At 35.5% G+C, this 18,422-nt stretch overlaps 3 non-coding genes across 3 annotated transcripts; all 3 read right to left on the bottom strand.

The window, feature by feature from the left end:
• Positions 1 to 775: 775 nt before the first annotated feature.
• Positions 776 to 847, bottom strand: TRNAA-CGC (transfer RNA alanine (anticodon CGC)). The gene has a single exon. It is a non-coding gene; the product is annotated as a tRNA-Ala (tRNA).
• An 11,150-nt stretch (positions 848 to 11,997) lies between these two features.
• On the bottom strand, positions 11,998 to 12,069 carry TRNAA-CGC (transfer RNA alanine (anticodon CGC)). Its single transcript has one exon. It is a non-coding gene; the product is annotated as a tRNA-Ala (tRNA).
• A 2,708-nt stretch (positions 12,070 to 14,777) lies between these two features.
• On the bottom strand, positions 14,778 to 14,848 carry TRNAA-CGC (transfer RNA alanine (anticodon CGC)). Its single transcript has one exon. It is a non-coding gene; the product is annotated as a tRNA-Ala (tRNA).
• Positions 14,849 to 18,422: the final 3,574 nt, after the last annotated feature.

The raw sequence follows: 18,422 nt of genomic DNA, 5'->3' as shown, positions 1-18,422 counted from the left end.
TACTGGCACGATAAGGATATCCCACCGGAGACATTTTCTATTCGACACAGTGGAGGAGGTTCCATTATGATCTGGGATGCTTTCTCCTTCCATGGAACAATTGAGCTTCAGGTTATACAGGGGCGTCAAACAGCATCTGGCTACATTGGCATGTTGGAGAGAGCATCCTTATTGACTGAAGGCCCTCGATTGTGTGGAAATGACTGGATTTTTCAGCAGGACAACGCTGCAATCCACAATGCCCGCAGAAGAAAGGATTTTTTCATGGCGAATAACGTGGTTCTTTTGGACCATTCAACGGGTTCGCCCGAACAAAAGTCCGTTGAAAATGTTTGGGGGTCGATAGAAATGGACGTCAATTCCGAACAGTGCATGATCTTCGTGAAGCCATCTTCACCACTTGAAATAACATTCTGCAAGCGTTTATATCGACCATGCCAAAGCGAATGTTTGAAGTTATTCACAATAATGGCTGTGCAGCTCACTACTGAGACCTCTTGTTGGGTATTTCCTACCCTGTTTAGGACTTCATTTTGGCATAGTCTTAAACTTTTGGTAGACACAAACACAGACGTAAATTTATTGGTAATGTTTACGGTTCCATCATTTAATTCGATGTTTTTTTGTCACTAAACAGAAAGCGACACAAAAGGTTGAATGTCACTATTTTGTAAGAAAATATGTTTTATAAAACGAAAGAAAGTTTATTAATAAACTAGTAAACAATAGTTTACTTTTTCTTCACAAAGGCAAATATTTGTAGGTGGAAACAATATGGAGGAGCCGGGGTTCGAACCCGGGACTTCTCACATGCGAAGCGAGCGCTCTTCCTCTGAGCTACACCCCCACGATGACAATAAAGTACGTTAATCCCATCTACTATTGTTATAATAATAAGTTCGTTAAACCCAGCTACTATTGTTGTAATAATAAGTTCGTTAATCCCAGCTACTATTGTTGTAATAATAAGTTCGTTAATCCCAGCTACTATTGTTATAATAATAAGTACGTTAATCCCAGCTGCTATTGTTATCATGATAAGTACGTTAATCCCAGCTACTATTGTTATAATGATAAGTACGTTAATCCCAGCTGCTATTGTTATAATGATAAGTACGTTAATCCCAGCTACTATTGTTATAATAATAAGTACGTTAATCCCAGCTGCTATTGTTATAATAATAAGTTCGTTAAACCCAGCTACTATTGTTGTAATAATAAGTACGTTAATCCCAGCTACTATTGTTATAATAATAAGTACGTTAATCCCAGCTGCTATTGTTATAATGATAATTACGTTAATCCCAGCTACTATTGTTGTAATAATAAGTTCGTTAATCCCAGCTACTATTGTTATAATAATAAGTACGTTAATCCCAGCTACTATTGTTATAATAATAAGTACGTTAATCCCAGCTGCTATTGTTATCATGATAAGTACGTTAATCCCAGCTACTATTGTTATAATGATAAGTACGTTAATCCCAGCTACTATTGTTATAATGATAAGTACGTTAATCCCAGCTGCTATTGTTATAATAATAAGTTCGTTAAACCCAGCTACTATTGTTATAATGATAAGTACGTTAATCCCAGCTACTATTGTTGTAATAATAAGTTCGTTAATCCCAGCTACTATTGTTATAATAATAAGTACGTTAATCCCAGCTACTATTGTTATAATAATAAGTACGTTAATCCCAGCTGCTATTGTTATCATGATAAGTACGTTAATCCCAGCTACTATTGTTATAATGATAAGTACGTTAATCCCAGCTGCTATTGTTATAATGATAAGTACGTTAATCCCAGCTACTATTGTTATCATGATAAGTACGTTAATCCCAGCTGCTATTGTTATCATGATAAGTACGTTAATCCCAGCTAGTATTGTTATAATGATAAGTACGTTAATCCCAGCTGCTATTGTTATAATGATAAGTACGTTAATCAAATCTATTATTGTTATAATGATAAGTACGTTAATCCCAGCTGTTATTGTTATCATGATAAGTACGTTAATCCCAGCTGCTATTGTTATCATGATAAGTACGTTAATCCCAGCTACTATTGTTATCATGATAAGTACGTTAATCCCAGCTACTATTGTTATCATGATAAGTACGTTAATCCCAGCTGCTATTGTTATCATGATAAGTACGTTAATCCCAGCTACTATTGTTATAATGATAAGTACGTTAATCCCAGCTGCTATTGTTATAATGATAAGTACGTTAATCAAATCTATTATTGTTATAATGATAAGTACGTTAATCCCAGCTACTATTGTTATAATGATAAGTACGTTAATCCCAGCTGCTATTGTTATCATGATAAGTACGTTAATCCCAGCTACTATTGTTATAATAATAAGTACGTTAATCCCAGCTACTATTGTTATCATGATAAGTACGTTAATCCCAGCTACTATTGTTATCATGATAAGTACGTTAATCCCAGCTGCTATTGTTATCATGATAAGTACGTTAATCCCAGCTAGTATTGTTATAATGATAAGTACGTTAATCCCAGCTGCTATTGTTATAATGATAAGTACGTTAATCAAATCTATTATTGTTATAATGATAAGTACGTTAATCCCAGCTGTTATTGTTATCATGATAAGTACGTTAATCCCAGCTGCTATTGTTATCATGATAAGTACGTTAATCCCAGCTACTATTGTTATCATGATAAGTACGTTAATCCCAGCTACTATTGTTATCATGATAAGTACGTTAATCCCAGCTGCTATTGTTATCATGATAAGTACGTTAATCCCAGCTACTATTGTTATAATGATAAGTACGTTAATCCCAGCTGCTATTGTTATAATGATAAGTACGTTAATCAAATCTATTATTGTTATAATGATAAGTACGTTAATCCCAGCTACTATTGTTATAATGATAAGTACGTTAATCCCAGCTGCTATTGTTATAATGATAAGTACGTTAATCCCAGCTACTAGTGTTATAATAATAAGTACGTTAATCCCAGCTGCTAGTGTTATAATAATAAGTTCGTTAAACCCAGCTACTATTGTTGTAATAATAAGTTCGTTAATCCCAGCTGCTATTGTTATCATGATAAGTACGTTAATCCCAGCTACTATTGTTATAATGATAAGTACGTTAATCCCAGCTGCTATTGTTATAATGATAAGTACGTTAATCAAATCTATTATTGTTATAATGATAAGTACGTTAATCCCAGCTACTATTGTTATAATGATAAGTACGTTAATCCCAGCTACTATTGTTATAATAATAAGTACGTTAATCCCAGCTGCTAGTGTTATAATAATAAGTTCGTTAATCAAATCTATTATTGTTATAATGATAAGTACGTTAATCCCAGCTACTATTGTTATAATGATAAGTACGTTAATCCCAGCTACTATTGTTGTAATAATAAGTTCGTTAATCCCAGCTACTATTGTTATAATAATAAGTACGTTAATCCCAGCTGCTATTGTTATCATGATAAGTACGTTAATCCCAGCTACTATTGTTATAATGATAAGTACTTTAATCCCAGCTACTATTGTTATAATGATAAGTACGTTAATCCCAGCTGCTAGTGTTATAATGATAAGTACGTTAACCCCAGGTACTATTGTTATAATAATAAGTACGTTAGTCCCAGCTACTATTGTTATAATAATAAGTTCATTAATCCCAGCTACTATTGTTGTAATAATAAGTTCGTTAATCCCAGCTACTATTGTTATAATAATAAGTACGTTAATCCCAGCTGCTATTGTTATCATGATAAGTACGTTAATCCCAGCTACTATTGTTATAATGATAAGTACGTTAATCCCAGCTACTATTGTTATAATGATAAGTACGTTAATCCCAGCTGCTATTGTTATAATGATAAGTACGTTAATCCCAGCTACTATTGTTATAATAATAAGTACGTTAATCCCAGCTGCTAGTGTTATAATAATAAGTTCGTTAATCAAATCTATTATTGTTATAATGATAAGTACGTTAATCCCAGCTACTATTGTTATAATGATAAGTACGTTAATCCCAGCTACTATTGTTGTAATAATAAGTTCGTTAATCCCAGCTACTATTGTTATAATAATAAGTACGTTAATCCCAGCTGCTATTGTTATCATGATAAGTACGTTAATCCCAGCTACTATTGTTATAATGATAAGTACGTTAATCCCAGCTACTATTGTTATAATGATAAGTACGTTAATCCCAGCTGCTATTGTTATAATGATAAGTACGTTAATCCCAGCTACTATTGTTATAATAATAAGTACGTTAATCCCAGCTACTATTGTTTTAATGATAAGTACGATAATTCCAGCTAACATAACCACAATGAGTATATTAATAACAGCTAATATAACAAGCATTAGCGTTGTGAACATCTCCCACTGACATCTCCTGTGTTACATTGGATAAAAACATGGCAAAGGCTAAAACGTTGACAGAATTGAACTTGGCAGAATTGTCGAGCTGCAAAAGCAAGTTCTCTCTCAACGTGTCATGGCTGGTGAGATTGAGTGAAGTAAAACTGTGGTTGTAAATTTCTTAAAAGACCCTGAGAGATACGGAAGGAGAATTTCAAGTGTTAGGCCCAAGAAAGTTTCGCCGGCGTTGAGCAGGAGGATTCGACGGGTTGCCCAGCAAAACAACAGCCGATCGTCGTACCAGTTTCAGGTCCTTACGGACGCAGAATACAGCTCAAGAACAATAAGACGCCCCCTTTCACATCACTAAATAGCTCGGTTAAACTTTGCTGAGAAGCACCAAACATGGGACGTAGAAAAGTGGAGGAAGGTTTTGTTTTCTGATGAGAAACAATTTAACCTGGATGGTCCAGTTGGTTTCCAACGTTACTGGCACGATAAGGATATCCCACCGGAGACATTTTCTATTCGACACAGTGGAGGAGGTTCCATTATGATCTGGGATGCTTTCTCCTTCCATGGAACAATTGAGCTTCAGGTTATACAGGGGCGTCAAACAGCATCTGGCTACATTGGCATGTTGGAGAGAGCATCCTTATTGACTGAAGGCCCTCGATTGTGTGGAAATGACTGGATCTTTCAGCAGGACAACGCTGCAATCCACAATGCCCGCAGAAGAAAGGATTTTTTCATGGCGAATAACGTGGTTCTTTTGGACCATTCAACGGGTTCGCCCGAACAAAAGTCCGTTGAAAATGTTTGGGGGTCGATAGAAATGGACGTCAATTCCAAACAGTGCATGATCTTCGTGAAGCCATCTTCACCACTTGAAATAACATTCTGCAAGCGTTTATATCGACCATGCCAAAGCGAATGTTTGAAGTTATTCACAATAATGGCTGTGCAGCTCACTACTGAGACCTCTTGTTGGGTATTTCCTACCCTGTTTAGGACTTCTTTTTGGCATAGTCTTAAACTTTTGGCAGACACAAACGATAACCTACACGTGAATTTATTGATATTGTTCACGGTTCCATCATTTAATTCGATGTTTTTTTGTTACTAAACAGAAAGCGACACAAAAGGTTGAATGTCACTATTTTGTAAGAAAATATGTTTTATAAAACGAAAGAAAGTTTATTAATAAACTAGTAAACAATAGTTTACTTTTTCTTCACAAAGGCAAATATTTGTAGGTGGAAACAATATGGAGGAGCCGGGGTTCGAACCCGGAACTTCTCACATGCGAAGCGAGCGCTCTTCCTCTGAGCTACACCCCAACGATGACAATAAAGTACGTTAATCCCAGCTACTATTGTTATGATAATAAGTTCGTTAAACCCAGCTACTATTGTTGTAATAATAAGTTCGTTAATCAAATCTATTATTGTTATAATGATAAGTACGTTAATCCCAGCTGCTATTGTTATCATGATAAGTACGTTAATCCCAGCTACTATTGTTATCATGATAAGTACGTTAATCCCAGCTACTATTGTTATCATGATAAGTACGTTAATCCCAGCTACTCTTGTTATCATGATAAGTACGTTAATCCCAGCTGCTATTGTTATCATGATAAGTACGTTAATCCCAGCTAGTATTGTTATAATGATAAGTCTGTTAATCCCAGCTGCTATTGTTATAATGATAAGTACGTTAATCAAATCTATTATTGTTATAATGATAAGTACGTTAATCCCAGCTGTTATTGTTATCATGATAAGTACGTTAATCCCAGCTGCTATTGTTATCATGATAAGTACGTTAATCCCAGCTACTATTTTTATCATGATAAGTACGTTAATCCCAGCTACTATTGTTATCATGATAAGTACGTTAATCCCAGCTGCTATTGTTATCATGATAAGTACGTTAATCCCAGCTACTATTGTTATAATGATAAGTACGTTAATCCCAGCTGCTATTGTTATAATGATAAGTACGTTAATCAAATCTATTATTGTTATAATGATAAGTACGTTAATCCCAGCTACTATTGTTATAATGATAAGTACGTTAATCCCAGCTGCTATTGTTATCATGATAAGTACGTTAATCCCAGCTACTATTGTTATCATGATAAGTACGTTAATCAAATCTACTATTGTTATCATGATAAGTACGTTAATCCCAGCTACTATTGTTATCATGATAAGTACGTTAATCCCAGCTGCTATTGTTATCATGATAAGTACGTTAATCCCAGCTAGTATTGTTATAATGATAAGTACGTTAATCCCAGCTGCTATTGTTATAATGATAAGTACGTTAATCAAATCTATTATTGTTATAATGATAAGTACGTTAATCCCAGCTGTTATTGTTATCATGATAAGTACGTTAATCCCAGCTGCTATTGTTATCATGATAAGTACGTTAATCCCAGCTACTATTGTTATCATGATAAGTACGTTAATCCCAGCTACTATTGTTATCATGATAAGTACGTTAATCCCAGCTGCTATTGTTATCATGATAAGTACGTTAATCCCAGCTACTATTGTTATAATGATAAGTACGTTAATCCCAGCTACTATTGTTATAATGATAAGTACGTTAATCAAATCTATTATTGTTATAATGATAAGTACGTTAATCCCAGCTACTATTGTTATAATGATAAGTACGTTAATCCCAGCTGCTATTGTTATAATGATAAGTATGTTAATCCCAGCTGCTATTGTTATAATGATAAGTACGTTAATCCCAGCTACTATTGTTATAATAATAAGTACGTTAATCCCAGCTGCTAGTGTTATAATAATAAGTTCGTTAAACCCAGCTACTATTGTTATAATGATAAGTACGTTAATCCCAGCTACTATTGTTGTAATAATAAGTTCGTTAATCCCAGCTACTATTGTTATAATAATAAGTACGTTAATCCCAGCTGCTATTGTTATCATGATAAGTACGTTAATCCCAGCTACTATTGTTATAATGATAAGTACGTTAATCCCAGCTACTATTGTTATAATGATAAGTACGTTAATCCCAGCTGCTAGTGTTATAATGATAAGTACGTTAACCCCAGGTACTATTGTTATAATAATAATTACGTTAGTCCCAGCTAATATTGTTATAATAATAAGTTCATTAATCCCAGCTACTATTGTTGTAATAATAAGTTCGTTAATCCCAGCTACTATTGTTATAATAATAAGTACGTTAATCCCAGCTGCTATTGTTATCATGATAAGTACGTTAATCCCAGCTACTATTGTTATAATGATAAGTACGTTAATCCCAGCTGCTATTGTTATAATGATAAGTACGTTAATCCCAGCTACTATTGTTATAATAATAAGTACGTTAATCCCAGCTACTATTGTTTTAATGATAAGTACGATAATTCCAGCTAACATAACCACAATGAGTATATTAATAACAGCTAATATAACAAGCATTAGCGTTGTGAACATCTCCCACTGACATCTCCTGTGTTACTTTGGATAAAAACATGGCAAAGGCTAAAACGTTGACAGAATTGAACTTGGCAGAATTGTCGAGCTGCAAAAGCAAGTTCTCTCTCAACGTGTCATGGCTGGTGAGATTGAGTGAAGTAAAACTGTGGTTGTAAATTTCTTAAAAGACCCTGAGAGATACGGAAGGAGAATTTCAAGTGTTAGGCCCAAGAAAGTTTCGCCGGCGTTGAGCAGGAGGATTCGACGGGTTGCCCAGCAAAACAACAGCCGATCGTCGTACCAGTTTCAGGTCCTTACGGACGCAGAATACAGCTCAAGAACAATAAGACGCCCCTTTCACATCACTAAATAGCTCGGTTAAACTTTGCTGAGAAGCACCAAACATGGGACGTAGAAAAGTGGAGGAAGGTTTTGTTTTCTGATGAGAAACAATTTAACCTGGATGGTCCAGTTGGTTTCCAACGTTACTGGCACGATAAGGATATCCCACCGGAGACATTTTCTATTCGACACAGTGGAGGAGGTTCCATTATGATCTGGGATGCTTTCTCCTTCCATGGAACAATTGAGCTTCAGGTTATACAGGGCGTCAAACAGCATCTGGCTACATTGGCATGTTGGAGAGAGCATCCTTATTGACTGAAGGCCCTCGATTGTGTGGAAATGACTGGATCTTTCAGCAGGACAACGCTTCAATCCACAATGCCCGCAGAAGAAAGGAATTTTTCATGGCGAATAACGTGGTTCTTTTGGACCATTCAACGGGTTCGCCCGAACAAAAGTCCGTTGAAAATGTTTGGGGGTCGATAGAAATGGACGTCAATTCCAAACAGTGCATGATCTTCGTGAAGCCATCTTCACCACTTGAAATAACATTCTGCAAGCGTTTATATCGACCATGCCAAAGCGAATGTTTGAAGTTATTCACAATAATGGCTGTGCAGCTCACTACTGAGACCTCTTGTTGGGTATTTCCTACCCTGTTTAGGACTTCTTTTGGCATAGTCTTAAACTTTTGGCAGACACAAACGATAACCTACACGTGAATTTATTGATATTGTTCACGGTTCCATCATTTAATTCGATGTTTTTTTGTTACTAAACAGAAAGCGACACAAAAGGTTGAATGTCACTATTTTGTAAGAAAATATGTTTTATAAAACGAAAGAAAGTTTATTAATAAACTAGTAAACAATAGTTTACTTTTTCTTCACAAAGGCAAATATTTGTAGGTGGAAACAATATGGAGGAGCCGGGGTTCGAACCGGACTTCTCACATGCGAAGCGAGCGCTCTTCCTCTGAGCTACACCCCACGATGACAATAAAGTACGTTAATCCCAGCTACTATTGTTATAATAATAAGTTCGTTAAACCCAGCTACTATTGTTGTAATAATAAGTTCGTTAAACCCAGCTACTATTGTTGTAATAATAAGTTCGTTAATCCCAGCTACTATTGTTATCATGATAAGTACGTTAATCCCAGCTACTATTGTTATAATGATAAGTACGTTAATCCCAGCTGCTATTGTTATAATGATAAGTACGTTAATCAAATCTATTATTGTTATAATGATAAGTACGTTAATCCCAGCTACTATTGTTATAATGATAAGTACGTTAATCCCAGCTGCTATTGTTATCATGATAAGTACGTTAATCCCAGCTACTATTGTTATCATGATAAGTACGTTAATCCCAGCTACTATTGTTATCATGATAAGTACGTTAATCCCAGCTACTATTGTTATCATGATAAGTACGTTAATCCCAGCTGCTATTGTTATCATGATAAGTACGTTAATCCCAGCTAGTATTGTTATAATGATAAGTACGTTAATCCCAGCTGCTATTGTTTTAATGATAAGTACGTTAATCCCGGCTGCTATTGTTATAATGATAAGTACGTTAATCAAATCTATTATTGTTATAATGATAAGTACGTTAATCCCAGCTGTTATTGTTATCATGATAAGTACGTTAATCCCAGCTGCTATTGTTATCATGATAAGTACGTTAATCCCAGCTACTATTGTTATCATGATAAGTACGTTAATCCCAGCTGCTATTGTTATCATGATAAGTACGTTAATCCCAGCTACTATTGTTATAATGATAAGTACGTTAATCCCAGCTGCTATTGTTATAATGATAAGTACGTTAATCAAATCTATTATTGTTATAATGATAAGTACGTTAATCCCAGCTACTATTGTTATAATGATAAGTACGTTAATCCCAGCTGCTATTGTTATAATGATAAGTACGTTAATCCCAGCTACTATTGTTATAATAATAAGTACGTTAATCCCAGCTGCTAGTGTTATAATAATAAGTTCGTTAAACCCAGCTACTATTGTTGTAATAATAAGTTCGTTAATCCCAGCTACTATTGTTATAATAATAAGTACGTTAATCCCAGCTGCTATTGTTATCATGATAAGTACGTTAATCCCAGCTACTATTGTTATAATGATAAGTACGTTAATCCCAGCTACTATTGTTATAATGATAAGTACGTTAATCCCAGCTGCTATTGTTATAATAATAAGTTCGTTAAACCCAGCTACTATTGTTGTAATAATAAGTTCGTTAATCCCAGCTACTATTGTTATAATAATAAGTACGTTAATCCCAGCTGCTATTGTTATCATGATAAGTACGTTAATCCCAGCTACTATTGTTATAATGATAAGTACGTTAATCCCAGCTGCTATTGTTATAATGATAAGTACGTTAATCCCAGCTACTATTGTTATAATAATAAGTACGTTAATCCCAGCTACTATTGTTTTAATGATAAGTACGATAATTCCAGCTAACATAACCACAATGAGTATATTAATAACAGCTAATATAACAAGCATTAGCGTTGTGAACATCTCCCACTGACATCTCCTGTGTTACATTGGATAAAAACATGGCAAAGGCTAAAACGTTGACAGAATTGAACTTGGCAGAATTGTCGAGCTGCAAAAGCAAGTTCTCTCTCAACGTGTCATGGCTGGTGAGATTGAGTGAAGTAAAACTGTGGTTGTAAATTTCTTAAAAGACCCTGAGAGATACGGAAGGAGAATTTCAAGTGTTAGGCCCAAGAAAGTTTCGCCGGCGTTGAGCAGGAGGATTCGACGGGTTGCCCAGCAAAACAACAGCCGATCGTCGTACCAGTTTCAGGTCCTTACGGACGCAGAATACAGCTCAAGAACAATAAGACGCCCCCTTTCACATCACTAAATAGCTCGGTTAAACTTTGCTGAGAAGCACCAAACATGGGACGTAGAAAAGTGGAGGAAGGTTTTGTTTTCTGATGAGAAACAATTTAACCTGGATGGTCCAGTTGGTTTCCAACGTTACTGGCACGATAAGGATATCCCACCGGAGACATTTTCTATTCGACACAGTGGAGGAGGTTCCATTATGATCTGGGATGCTTTCTCCTTCCATGGAACAATTGAGCTTCAGGTTATACAGGGGCGTCAAACAGCATCTGGCTACATTGGCATGTTGGAGAGAGCATCCTTATTGACTGAAGGCCCTCGATTGTGTGGAAATGACTGGATCTTTCAGCAGGACAACGCTTCAATCCACAATGCCCGCAGAAGAAAGAATTTTTCATGGCGAATAACGTGGTTCTTTTGGACCATTCAACGGGTTCGCCCGAACAAAAGTCCGTTGAAAATGTTTGGGGGTCGATAGAAATGGACGTCAATTCCAAACAGTGCATGATCTTCGTGAAGCCATCTTCACCACTTGAAATAACATTCTGCAAGCGTTTATATCGACCATGCCAAAGCGAATGTTTGAAGTTATTCACAATAATGGCTGTGCAGCTCACTACTGAGACCTCTTGTTGGGTATTTCCTACCCTGTTTAGGACTTCTTTTTGGCATAGTCTTAAACTTTTGGCAGACACAAACGATAACCTACACGTGAATTTATTGATATTGTTCACGGTTCCATCATTTAATTCGATGTTTTTTTGTTACTAAACAGAAAGCGACACAAAGGGTTGAATGTCACTATTTTGTAAGAAAATATGTTTTATAAAACGAAAGAAAGTTTATTAATAAACTAGTAAACAATAGTTTACTTTTTCTTCACAAAGGCAAATATTTGTAGGTGGAAACAATATGGAGGAGCCGGGGTTCGAACCCGGAACTTCTCACATGCGAAGCGAGCGCTCTTCCTCTGAGCTACACCCCCACGATGACAATAAAGTACGTTAATCCCAGCTACTATTGTTATAATAATAAGTACGTTAATCCCAGCTACTATTGTTGTAATAATAAGTACGTTAATCCCAGCTACTATTGTTATAATAATAAGTACGTTAATCAAATCTATTATTGTTATAATGATAAGTACGTTAATCCCAGCTACTATTGTTTTAATGATAAGTACGTTAATCCCAGCTACTATTGTTATAATAATAAGTACGTTTATCCCAGCTACTATTGTTGTAATAATAAGTTCGTTAATCAAATCTATTATTGTTATAATGATAAGTACGTTAATCAAATCTACTATTGTTATCATGATAAGTACGTTAATCCCAGCTACTATTGTTATCATGATAAGTACGTTAATCCCAGCTACTATTGTTATCATGATAAGTACGTTAATCCCAGCTGCTATTGTTATCATGATAAGTACGTTAATCCCAGCTAGTATTGTTATAATGATAAGTACGTTAATCCCAGCTGCTATTGTTATAATGATAAGTACGTTAATCAAATCTATTATTGTTATAATGATAAGTACGTTAATCCCAGCTGTTATTGTTATCATGATAAGTACGTTAATCCCAGCTGCTATTGTTATCATGATAAGTACGTTAATCCCAGCTACTATTGTTATCATGATAAGTACGTTAATCCCAGCTACTATTGTTATCATGATAAGTACGTTAATCCCAGCTGCTATTGTTATCATGATAAGTACGTTAATCCCAGCTACTATTGTTATAATGATAAGTACGTTAATCCCAGCTGCTATTGTTATAATGATAAGTACGTTAATCAAATCTATTATTGTTATAATGATAAGTACGTTAATCCCAGCTACTATTGTTATAATGATAAGTACGTTAATCCCAGCTGCTATTGTTATAATGATAAGTACGTTAATCCCAGCTACTATTGTTATAATAATAAGTACGTTAATCCCAGCTGCTAGTGTTATAATAATAAGTTCGTTAAACCCAGCTACTATTGTTGTAATAATAAGTTCGTTAATCCCAGCTACTATTGTTATAATAATAAGTACGTTAATCCCAGCTGCTATTGTTGTAATAATAAGTACGTTAATCCCAGCTACTATTGTTATAATAATAAGTACGTTAATTTCAGCTGCTATTGTTATCATGATAAGTTCGTTAATCCCAGCTACTATTGTTATAATAATAAGTACGTTAATCCCAGCTGCTATTGTTATCATGATAAGTACGTTAATCCCAGCTACTATTGTTATAATGATAAGTACGTTAATCCCAGCTGCTATTGTTATAATGATAAGTACGTTAATCCCAGCTACTATTGTTATAATAATAAGTACGTTAATCCCAGCTACTATTGTTTTAATGATAAGTACGATAATTCCAGCTAACATAACCACAATGAGTATATTAATAACAGCTAATATAACAAGCATTAGCGTTGTGAACATCTCCCACTGACATCTCCTGTGTTACTTTGGATAAAAACATGGCAAAGGCTAAAACGTTGACAGAATTGAACTTGGCAGAATTGTCGAGCTGCAAAAGCAAGTTCTCTCTCAACGTGTCATGGCTGGTGAGATTGAGTGAAGTAAAACTGTGGTTGTAAATTTCTTAAAAGACCCTGAGAGATACGGAAGGAGAATTTCAAGTGTTAGGCCCAAGAAAGTTTCGCCGGCGTTGAGCAGGAGGATTCGACGGGTTGCCCAGCAAAACAACAGCCGATCGTCGTACCAGTTTCAGGTCCTTACGGACGCAGAATACAGCTCAAGAACAATAAGACGCCCCTTTTCACATCACTAAATAGCTCGGTTAAACTTTGCTGAGAAGCACCAAACATGGGACGTAGAAAAGTGGAGGAAGGTTTTGTTTTCTGATGAGAAACAATTTAACCTGGATGGTCCAGTTGGTTTCCAACGTTACTGGCACGATAAGGATATCCCACCGGAGACATTTTCTATTCGACACAGTGGAGGAGGTTCCATTATGATCTGGGATGCTTTCTCCTTCCATGGAACAATTGAGCTTCAGGTTATACAGGGCGTCAAACAGCATCTGGCTACATTGGCATGTTGGAGAGAGCATCCTTATTGACTGAAGGCCCTCGATTGTGTGGAAATGACTGGATCTTTCAGCAGGACAACGCTTCAATCCACAATGCCCGCAGAAGAAAGAATTTTTTCATGGCGAATAACGTGGTTCTTTTGGACCATTCAACGGGTTCGCCCGAACAAAAGTCCGTTGAAAATGTTTGGGGGTCGATAGAAATGGACGTCAATTCCAAACAGTGCATGATCTTCGTGAAGCCATCTTCACCACTTGAAATAACATTCTGCAAGCGTTTATATCGACCATGCCAAAGCGAATGTTTGAAGTTATTCACAATAATGGCTGTGCAGCTCACTACTGAGACCTCTTGTTGGGTATTTCCTACCCTGTTTAGGACTTCTTTTTGGCATAGTCTTAAACTTTTGGCAGACACAAACGATAACCTACACGTGAATTTATTGATATTGTTCACGGTTCCATCATTTAATTCGATGTTTTTTGTTACTAAACAGAAAGCGACACAAAGGTTGAATGTCACTATTTTGTAAGAAAATATGTTTTATAAAACGAAAGAAAGTTTATTAATAAACTAGTAAACAATAGTTTACTTTTTCTTCACAAAGGCAAATATTTGTAGGTGGAAACAATATGGAGGAGCCGGGGTTCGAACCCGGACTTCTCACATGCGAAGCGAGCGCTCTTCCTCTGAGCTACACCCCCACGATGACAATAAAGTACGTTAATCCCAGCTACTATTGTTATAATAATAAGTTCGTTAAACCCAGCTACTATTGTTGTAATAATAAGTTCGTTAAACCCAGCTACTATTGTTGTAATAATAAGTTCGTTAATCCCAGCTACTATTGTTATCATGATAAGTACGTTAATCCCAGCTACTATTGTTATAATGATAAGTACGTTAATCCCAGCTGCTATTGTTATAATGATAAGTACGTTAATCAAATCTATTATTGTTATAATGATAAGTACGTTAATCCCAGCTACTATTGTTATAATGATAAGTACGTTAATCCCAGCTGCTATTGTTATCATGATAAGTACGTTAATCCCAGCTACTATTGTTATCATGATAAGTACGTTAATCCCAGCTACTATTGTTATCATGATAAGTACGTTAATCCCAGCTACTATTGTTATCATGATAAGTACGTTAATCCCAGCTGCTATTGTTATCATGATAAGTACGTTAATCCCAGCTAGTATTGTTATAATGATAAGTACGTTAATCCCAGCTGCTATTGTTTTAATGATAAGTACGTTAATCCCGGCTGCTATTGTTATAATGATAAGTACGTTAATCAAATCTATTATTGTTATAATGATAAGTACGTTAATCCCAGCTGTTATTGTTATCATGATAAGTACGTTAATCCCAGCTGCTATTGTTATCATGATAAGTACGTTAATCCCAGCTACTATTGTTATCATGATAAGTACGTTAATCCCAGCTGCTATTGTTATCATGATAAGTACGTTAATCCCAGCTACTATTGTTATAATGATAAGTACGTTAATCCCAGCTGCTATTGTTATAATGATAAGTACGTTAATCAAATCTATTATTGTTATAATGATAAGTACGTTAATCCCAGCTACTATTGTTATAATGATAAGTACGTTAATCCCAGCTGCTATTGTTATAATGATAAGTACGTTAATCCCAGCTACTATTGTTATAATAATAAGTACGTTAATCCCAGCTGCTAGTGTTATAATAATAAGTTCGTTAAACCCAGCTACTATTGTTGTAATAATAAGTTCGTTAATCCCAGCTACTATTGTTATAATAATAAGTACGTTAATCCCAGCTGCTATTGTTATCATGATAAGTACGTTAATCCCAGCTACTATTGTTATAATGATAAGTACGTTAATCCCAGCTACTATTGTTATAATGATAAGTACGTTAATCCCAGCTGCTATTGTTATAATAATAAGTTCGTTAAACCCAGCTACTATTGTTGTAATAATAAGTTCGTTAATCCCAGCTACTATTGTTATAATAATAAGTACGTTAATCCCAGCTGCTATTGTTATCATGATAAGTACGTTAATCCCAGCTACTATTGTTATAATGATAAGTACGTTAATCCCAGCTGCTATTGTTATAATGATAAGTACGTTAATCCCAGCTACTATTGTTATAATAATAAGTACGTTAATCCCAGCTACTATTGTTTTAATGATAAGTACGATAATTCCAGCTAACATAACCACAATGAGTATATTAATAACAGCTAATATAACAAGCATTAGCGTTGTGAACATCTCCCACTGACATCTCCTGTGTTACATTGGATAAAAACATGGCAAAGGCTAAAACGTTGACAGAATTGAACTTGGCAGAATTGTCGAGCTGCAAAAGCAAGTTCTCTCTCAACGTGTCATGGCTGGTGAGATTGAGTGAAGTAAAACTGTGGTTGTAAATTTCTTAAAAGACCCTGAGAGATACGGAAGGAGAATTTCAAGTGTTAGGCCCAAGAAAGTTTCGCCGGCGTTGAGCAGGAGGATTCGACGGGTTGCCCAGCAAAACAACAGCCGATCGTCGTACCAGTTTCAGGTCCTTACGGACGCAGAATACAGCTCAAGAACAATAAGACGCTTCTTTTCACATCACTAAATAGCTCGGTTAAACTTTGCTGAGAAGCACCAAACATGGGACGTAGAAAAGTGGAGGAAGGTTTTGTTTTCTGATGAGAAACAATTTAACCTGGATGGTCCAGTTGGTTTCCAACGTTACTGGCACGATAAGGATATCCCACCGGAGACATTTTCTATTCGACACAGTGGAGGAGGTTCCATTATGATCTGGGATGCTTTCTCCTTCCATGGAACAATTGAGCTTCAGGTTATACAGGGCGTCAAACAGCATCTGGCTACATTGGCATGTTGGAGAGAGCATCCTTATTGACTGAAGGCCCTCGATTGTGTGGAAATGACTGGATCTTTCAGCAGGACAACGCTTCAATCCACAATGCCCGCAGAAGAAAGAATTTTTTCATGGCGAATAACGTGGTTCTTTTGGACCATTCAACGGGTTCGCCCGAACAAAAGTCCGTTGAAAATGTTTGGGGGTCGATAGAAATGGACGTCAATTCCAAACAGTGCATGATCTTCGTGAAGCCATCTTCACCACTTGAAATAACATTCTGCAAGCGTTTATATCGACCATGCCAAAGCGAATGTTTGAAGTTATTCACAATAATGGCTGTGCAGCTCACTACTGAGACCTCTTGTTGGGTATTTCCTACCCTGTTTAGGACTTCTTTTTGGCATAGTCTTAAACTTTTGGCAGACACAAACGATAACCTACACGTGAATTTATTGATATTGTTCACGGTTCCATCATTTAATTCGATGTTTTTTTGTTACTAAACAGAAAGCGACACAAAGGGTTGAATGTCACTATTTTGTAAGAAAATATGTTTTATAAAACGAAAGAAAGTTTATTAATAAACTAGTAAACAATAGTTTACTTTTTTCTTCACAAAGGCAAATATTTGTAGGTGGAAACAATATGGAGGAGCCGGGGTTCGAACCGGAACTTCTCACATGCGAAGCGAGCGCTCTTCCTCTGAGCTACACCCCCACGATGACAATAAAGTACGTTAATCCCAGCTACTATTGTTATAATAATAAGTACGTTAATCCCAGCTACTATTGTTATAATAATAAGTACGTTAATCCCAGCTACTATTGTTATAATAATAAGTACGTTAATCAAATCTATTATTGTTATAATGATAAGTACGTTAATCCCAGCTACTATTGTTTTAATGATAAGTACGTTAATCCCAGCTACTATTGTTATAATAATAAGTACGTTTATCCCAGCTACTATTGTTGTAATAATAAGTTCGTTAATCAAATCTATTATTGTTATAATGATAAGTACGTTAATCAAATCTACTATTGTTATCATGATAAGTACGTTAATCCCAGCTACTATTGTTATCATGATAAGTACGTTAATCCCAGCTACTATTGTTATCATGATAAGTACGTTAATCCCAGCTGCTATTGTTATCATGATAAGTACGTTAATCCCAGCTAGTATTGTTATAATGATAAGTACGTTAATCCCAGCTGCTATTGTTATAATGATAAGTACGTTAATCAAATCTATTATTGTTATAATGATAAGTACGTTAATCCCAGCTGTTATTGTTATCATGATAAGTACGTTAATCCCAGCTGCTATTGTTATCATGATAAGTACGTTAATCCCAGCTACTATTGTTATCATGATAAGTACGTTAATCCCAGCTACTAT

The sequence above is a fragment of the Tachypleus tridentatus genome, chromosome 6 (genome assembly GCF_004210375.1).
Source record: "Tachypleus tridentatus isolate NWPU-2018 chromosome 6, ASM421037v1, whole genome shotgun sequence".
Classification (NCBI taxonomy): Eukaryota; Metazoa; Arthropoda; class Merostomata; order Xiphosura; family Limulidae; genus Tachypleus; species Tachypleus tridentatus.
This window is presented reverse-complemented; position numbering and strand designations above follow the sequence as displayed.